General features: G+C 42.4%; 1 non-coding gene across 1 annotated transcript; it reads left to right on the top strand.

Moving 5' to 3' along the window:
* The first annotated feature begins 6,399 nt into the window (after window positions 1–6,399).
* LOC111826003 lies at window positions 6,400–6,531 on the top strand. Its single transcript, XR_002829249.1, has one exon. It is a non-coding gene; the product is annotated as a small nucleolar RNA SNORA51 (small nucleolar RNA).
* Window positions 6,532–7,187: the final 656 nt, after the last annotated feature.

The raw sequence follows: 7,187 nt of genomic DNA, 5'->3' as shown, positions 1-7,187 counted from the left end.
TCCCCAGTGCGAGGGTCAGTTTGCATATTACCCTTTTATTAAGTAGGATAGAGGCCTGGTGCACAGGTGGGGGCTGGTTGGTTTGCCCTGAGGGTGTCCCGGATCAGGGTGGGGGTTCCCCTGGGGTGTCTGGACAGCCTGGGTGAGGGGCTGATGGCTGTTTTTAGGCTGGTCACACCCCTTTCAGGGTAGGGGGCGTCCCACTGGAGTGCCTGGCCAGCCTGGGTGAGGGGCTGATGGCTGTTCTCAGCCTGGCCACGCCCCCCAGTGACCCAAGCTCCCAGCCTCTCCTTTTTTCTTTTTTTTTTTCAGTGCCTCCTTGGGCGGCGGCCATGGCTGGCTGGAAACAGGTAACTGGGATTTATTTATCTTCTATAATTGAAACTTTGTAGCCTTGAGCAGAGCCGAGGGCCGGCCAGGTCAGGCGGGAAGCCTGGCTTCCTCCATCGCCAGGGGCAACCCAAGCCTCTTTCTGACTCTAGCTCAGTGGCCGCCGCCAGCTTAGTTGGATTAATTTGCATACTCACCCCTGATTGGCTGGTGGGCGTGGCTTGTGGGTGTAGCTGAGTGGCAGAGTGATGGTTAATTTGCATGTTTCTCTTTTATTAGTGTAGATTGTTTTTTATTACACACTTTTTATGTACACTTTTTTACACACTTATAAATTCTAACTAAATTGTGAAAATATTTAGGTATGGCAAGACATGAGAATTTGAAAATTTTTTATTTGAAGAGGGAAATTACAACAAAAGAGGTTTTGAGAATAAGTGAGCATCTTGCAAATCCATGTTAGATATACTAGGCACTCAGTAGATTTTTTGTCACATCAAAGCTATATTATCAGTGATGGATATCTGACTAGTATCTCTGTAAAGGAACAGAGTTGGGACTTGTTTCTAGCACAATGTAATATGCTTTTTGAGAGATAGGGGTCCTCCAAAATCTCATTTGTATGAGTTTTCCCCATCTCTAATTTTTATTTTAAAATTCTGTTAAAGCTGAAATAGTTGTAGTGTTCTACTATTATAGTTTCTAAAAATTAAACAAAGTTTAACCTACTCAACCTTATTATTGAACCCTGTGAAATCAACAAAAATGACAGAGAAAAATAAAAAAGAAAAAAAATACTTATAGAGAAATGTATATTGGCAATATAACCAAAGTTCAATATTGTTAGCACTTTTACTGAGCATGACAACTCAATGCAATCTTGCTGACATGTTGGAGTTTGGTATAATATGGGATAAATCAAGCAAACCCTATGTGCAGTGATTAAAATGAGATCCATTTACTGTTATGTGTTTCCTGGCTTCTGCAACTGCCAGGATAATTGCCACTGCCAAGGCTTTATGTTCAAGGAACTCAATCAGCTAGTCCAAAAAGTCATGTGTTGATGCTGCCTGGTGCCAAGCAGAGGGGAGAGTTGTTAGAGACTTGGGATGGGGGAAAGCTTATACAAATGAGCCTTTTGGCAAAATATAATTCCCTGAGGAAGGACCCCTACCTTTCAAAGAGCAAACTGCATTTTGCTAGAAACAAGTCCCAACTGTGTTCCTTTACAGAGATCCCAGTTAGGTTTACCATCATTGATAATATAGTTTTGATGGTGGCAAAAAATCCACTTAGTTCCTATTATCTCTAACATGAATTTCAAGAAAATCACTTATTTTCAAAATATTTTTGTTGTGATTTCTCTCTTCAAATAAAAATGTTTGAAATTCTCATGTCTTGCTGTACCTAAATATTCCCATAATTTTTCTTTCACTTCAAAGTTAGAATATATAAGACTGTAAAAAAAAGTACATAAAATGTGTGTAATACAAAACAATGGACAGATAAAATAAAGGATTTTTGTCATGGTATTTCAGTTTATTTTAAGATGTACATTTTTTGTGTCTTTTAAATGCAGATTATTTGTTGTTGTTTTTTTATTTCAATCCAAGCTATCCAGTGGCATTTTATTTACCTTGTACCTTTATATAAAACTGAACACAAGAGTCTCCTATCTTCTTAGTTCAGTTTTCCCAGACTAGATTTTATTTGTTACACCAAGTTTTCATTACTTTATTACTCTGGCATGTTATGTATTGAGCATGGTTGCTATAGACAGTGCTAAATAAGTCTTTCATTTTTTCAGCTGGTAGAAGATAGAGAGTAAGAGTTGTGATTTAGCAAAGTAGATTTTGTAATAACAAAACTGCTTATAGTTTACTAGAGGCCCGGTGCACGAAATTTGTACACTGTTGGGGGGAGTCCCTCAGCCAGGCCTGTGCCCTCTCACAGTCCAGGGTTCTAGCAGTTCTGGACCTCTTGCTCCTTACCATATGCCTGCAGTAGAGGCGGGAGAGGCTCCAGTCACCTGCACTGCTCTCACCAGCCGTGAGCCCAGCTTCAGGCTGAGTGGCACTGCCCCTGTGGGAGCTCAATGACCACCAGGGAACAGCTCCTGTGTTGAATGTCTGCCCCCTGGTGATCAGTGCTCATCATAGTGACTGGTAGTTCCTCCAGTTGATCAACTGTCAGGTCAATTTGCATATTAGGGCTTTATTATATAGGACTAGAGGCCCGGTACACAAAAATTTGTGCACTGAGGGGGTCCCTCAGCCCAGCCTGTGCCCTCTTGCAGTCTGGAACCCCTCGGGGGATGTCCACCCAGGGGAGCGAGCCTAAGCTGGCAGTCAGACATCCATATGTCAGCCCAGGAGCCCTCAGGGGATGTCCACTGGCCAGTGGGGAGCAGGCCTAAGCTGCAGTCGGACATCCTTAGTGCTGCTGAGGAGGAGGGAGAGGCTCCCACCACCACTGTTGTACTGGCAGCCATCAGGCTGGCTTGTGGCTGAGCAGAGCTCCCCCTGTGGGAGTGCACTGACCACAAGGGGGAAGCTCCTGCATTGAGCATCTGCCCCTTGGTGGTCAGTGTGTGTCATAGTGACCAGACATTCCCAGTCATTCTGCTGTTAGGGTCAATTTGCGTATTACCCCTTTATTATATAGAATAGAGGCCTGGTGTATGGGTGGGGGCCAGCTGGTTTGCCCAGAAGTGTGTCCTGGATCAGGGTGTGGGGCCCGCTGGGGTGCCTGGCCAGCCTGGGTGAAGGGCTGAGGGCCGTTTTCAGGCTGGTCACACCCCTTTCAGGGTCAGGGGGTCTTGCTGGGGTGACTGGCCAGCCTGGGTGAGGGGCTGATGGCTGTTTGCAGGCTGGCCACGACCCCCAGCCACCCAAGCTCCCAGTGGAGGCTGGCTGGAAGCAGGTATCTGGGATTTATTTGGCTTCTATAATTGAAACTTTGTTGCCTTGAGCAGAGGCAACAGCCAGCCGGGGCAGGGAGGAAGCTTGGCTTCCTCCATCGCCAGGGCAACCAAGCCTCTTGCTTACTCCAGCTCCGTGGCTGCTGTCTGCAATCTTGGTTGGGTTAATTTGCATAAAGCCGCTCTGATTGGCTGGTGGACATGGCTGGCGGGCGTGGCTTGTGAGTGTAGTGGAGGTATGGTCAATTTGCATGTTTCTCTTTTATTAGACAAGATGTGTCCTTATCCCCACATTACCCCCCCACTCCACCCCACTCATGCCCTCACCCCCCTGTTGTCTGTGTCCATTGGTTAGGCCTATATGCTTCCATATATGTCCTTTGGTTGATCATTCCCTCTTACCCCCACCCTCCCCTACTTTCCATCTGAGGTTTGGTTGTCTGATCGATGCTTCTGTCTGTCTGGATCTCTTTTTGTTCATCAGTTTTTGTTGTTCATTATATTCCATAAATGAGTGAGATCATGTGATATTTATGTTTCTCTGACTGGGTTATTTCGCTTAGCATAATGCTCTCCAGTTCCATCCATGCTGCTGCAAATGGTAAGAACTCCTTCTTTTTCACTGCAGTGTAGTATTCCATTGTGTAGATATACCACAGTTTTTTAATCTACTCATCTACTGATGGGCACTTAGGCTGTTTCCAAATCTTAGCTATGGTAAATTGTGCTGCTATGAACATAGGGGTGCATATATCCTTTTTGATTGGTGTTTCTAGTTTCTTGGAATATATTCCTAGAAGTGGGATCACTGGGTCAAATGGCCAGAAAAAAATGGAAGGAAACTTACAAAATGATGCAAAGCATGGGACTGAATCTAAGAATATTCTATTCAGCAAAGCTATCATTCAAAATTGAAGGGGAAATAAGAAGCTTCACAGACAAAAAAAGACTAAGGGAGTTTATCACCACCAAGCCAGCAATGCAAGAAATGCTAAAGGGACTGGTGTTAAAAGAAGAAATAAAAAGCTAAGAAAGAAAACAGGCACAAAAAATAAAAATGGCTACAAACATGTACCTTTCAATAATAACATTAAATGTAAACGAACTAAATGTTCTAATCAAAAGACATCGAGTGGCTGAATGAATAAAAAAAAAACATGACCCATATATATGCTGTCTACAAGAGACCCACCTCAGAATAAGGGACTCACTCAGGCTGAAAGTGAAGGGATGGAGAAATAACTTTCAGGCAAATGGAAATGGAAAAAAAAAAAGCTGGGGTAGCAATACTTATATCAGACAAAATAGACCTTAAAATTGAAGGCCATAACAAGAGATAAGGAAGGCCACTTCATAATACTAAAGTGATCAATACAACAAGAGGTATAACCCTGATAAACATATATGCACAAAATGCAGAAGCACCCAAGTACATAAAAAAAAAACAAAAAACTCCTGGAATATATCAAGGGAGAGATTGACAACAATGCAATCATAGTAGGAGACTTTAATACACGACTGACATCACTGGATAAGTCCTCTGGAAAAAAAAAATCAGCAAAGAAACAGCAATCCTAAATGACTCACTAGATAAAATGGACAAAATTGATCTTTAGAAAATTTCACCCCAGAGTCCCAGCAACAGAAAAAAAAATGACAGACACTCCAGAAAACTGGGATCTTAAGCCAGCCAAAGGAATGACATTTCAATTTTTCATTTTGATTTTTTTATTATTATTTAATTGGCTTTTTTCCTTATTTCTTTGTTTCCCTTTTTTTGTTTGTTGCTCTTTTTTTTACTTTTTTCTTTGTTCTCTCTTTTTGTTTGTTGCTTCATTTTCTACTCCTTTTCACATGATTTTTTCATCATTCAATTTCATTTTATTTTTACTTGTTATTTTCTATTTTTATACCATTTTTAAAATCAATTTTTTTTGTAAATATATTATTTTGTTCCCTTTCTCTCTCTTCTTATCCACTCATCCCTTTTCTACCTTCGCTATACTGAAGTGAGGTCCTACCCATATTTATGAAATTCTTAACCTTATTTCCTGTATATCAGCTCAGCCTCTACAGATTCTGTCCCCACCCTCTTTACTGGGTGTTTGGTGTTTTTATTTGTTTGGATTATCTATTGGTTCTGTGGTGTTCTCTCTCTCTCTCTCTCTCTCTCTCTCTCTCTCTCTCTATATATATATATATATATATATATTCTCATATATTCTCCTTTTTCTTTTCTCTCCTATCTTTTTTTTCTCTTTTTTTTCTCTCTATCTCTCTTCGATATCATTTGTACTCTCTTTTCTCTCCCCCAATTCTCTTTTCTCAGGTGGTCACTTATATAGGGATTATCGGTGTCGCGTGTACATTCATACGTTGTTCCCCTTGAGTCATGTCTTGTTAAGGTGAATTTTATCCTGTCTGCCTAGAGTACTAGAGAGCAAGCCACATAACCAGACAGCTGGAGAGGAGGAGCGGCGACGAGTGCAGTTCACTTCCATCCAAAGAGCAGCAGCCGTGCAAGCAGCCCACCCCCATCCGAAGAGCAGCAGACTTGCAATCAACCTGTCCAAGTCCAACTAGTAGTAGCCCCACAAGCCGCCCACCACATCAGAGGAACTACAGCAGCATGCAGCCAGCCTCCATTCAAGGAAGAGCAGCCACGTGAGCAGTCCGCCCCAGTACAAGGAGTAGCAGCTGCATGTGTAGCCCGCCCCCATCCAAGGAACAACAGCCTTGTGATCAGCACACCCTCTTTCTGAGGAACAGTAGCTGTGTGAGAAGCCTCCCCCCACCAGCCAGAGGAGCCACCACGGCTGTGAAATGCACCCACCAGAGTGAGCTGCTGCCAACTGAGGAGCAACTGCCACCACAACTGCCCGAGGAGCAACTGCAGCATGAGGAGCCACAGCCACCCAAGGAGCAGCCCCTGAACGACTCAACATCTATATCTGTCTGTGAGATCAAACATGGGTAGACAAAGAAACCCCCAAAGGAAAGAAGAGGAGGACTCGCCAGAAAAGCAGCTAAGTGAAACAGAGGCATGCAACATGTCAGAAAAAGAATTCAGATTAAGGGTCCTAGAGTGCATAAACTGGATGGAGGAAAAAAATCAACAACTTATGCAAGAATCAAGAAGAAACAGATGAGGCCTCCTGGTACTTAGAAAAGGCAGTGTTCTTACACTGACTGTACAGAAATAGGAGGCAGAGTAAATCCACCCCATATATACCTCAGCTCAGGCTCTTTGCCTGGTCTGTATTGGGAATGGGGAGACATTGAAAAAAAAAAGAAGAAACATATGAAAAAATCAACTTATGTAAAAATCAAAAAGAAATGGATGAAAAAAATCACAAACTTATGTAAGAACCAAGAAGAAATTAAGAGTGATATAGCTGCGATAAAAAACACCATTGAAAGTTTCAACAGTAGACTAGGAGAAGCGGAGGACCGAATTAGTGAATTAGAAGACAAGGAAACAAAACACACCCAAACTGAACTGATATTGGAGAAAAAAATTAAAAGACAAGAGGAGAGCCTAAGGGAGCTATGGGACAACATGAAACAAAACATCATGTGAATAATAGGGGTGCCAGAACAACAGAAAGAGGAACAAGGATTAGAAAACCTATTGGAAGAAATAATATCAGAAAACTTACCTGAGGTGGGGAAGAAAAAGTCACACAAGCACAGAGAGTCCCAAACAAGATGAACCCAGAAAGAGCCATGCCAAGACACATCATAATTACCATGGCAAATGTTCAGGACAAAGAGAGAATCTAACAGGCTGCAAGAGAGAGACGGAAAGTTACATACAAGGGATCTCCCATTAGATTGTCAAATGATTTCTCAACAGAAACACATCAGGCCAGAAAAGAATGGACGGAAATTTACAAAGTGATGCAAAGCAAAGGACTGAATCCAAGAATACTCTATC

This window comes from Myotis lucifugus, unplaced genomic scaffold (genome assembly GCF_000147115.1).
Source record: "Myotis lucifugus unplaced genomic scaffold, Myoluc2.0 scaffold_50, whole genome shotgun sequence".
In the NCBI taxonomy this organism is placed as follows: domain Eukaryota; kingdom Metazoa; phylum Chordata; class Mammalia; order Chiroptera; family Vespertilionidae; genus Myotis; species Myotis lucifugus.
This window is presented reverse-complemented; position numbering and strand designations above follow the sequence as displayed.